Genomic DNA, 579 nt, shown 5'->3' with positions numbered 1-579 from the left:
GAGTACAACATATAATTGGTATGTATGTAGCACAATCAAACTATATAAAATATTCTTCCCTTTCGAGAACAATGTTTACTTCACGACTGGCTCAAAAATACGAATATAGTGACGAAATTTGATAGAAATAAGATTTATACGAACCAAAATCTCTCTACCAAATTTAATATAGGAATGCAGGGATAAAATTTAACACTACTAAGTTCCTCGCGAACCAAAATCGATTTACCAACTTTTATGTGTATATGCAATTGACCCTATTCCCTTTATTAGGTCCTTTTCAGGAAATGGTTTTAACGCTCATTAGTGGCTTAAAAATTGGAATATAGTGCCGAAATTTGACACACATAAGTTTTATGCTAGTCAAAATCTCTATACCAATTAAAGGTACTTTAGTTTTAGTTTAATTTTGTCTACCGTCAAATAAGCAATCCTCATAGAAAAGGAAAGCGGAGTTTATTGTTAAGAATTGAAATTGCGAATAAAAAAATCTTTCATTAATTTTTAAATAAAATTAAAAGTGTTTTTATTTTAACGAAAAAATATAAAATTAATTTATATTAGTAAACATCAAACGTT

Source organism: Lucilia cuprina, chromosome 2 (genome assembly GCF_022045245.1).
Source record: "Lucilia cuprina isolate Lc7/37 chromosome 2, ASM2204524v1, whole genome shotgun sequence".
Lineage (NCBI taxonomy): Eukaryota > Metazoa > Arthropoda > Insecta > Diptera > Calliphoridae > Lucilia > Lucilia cuprina.
The sequence above is the reverse complement of the archived record's forward strand: the minus strand, read 5'-3'. Positions refer to the sequence as shown.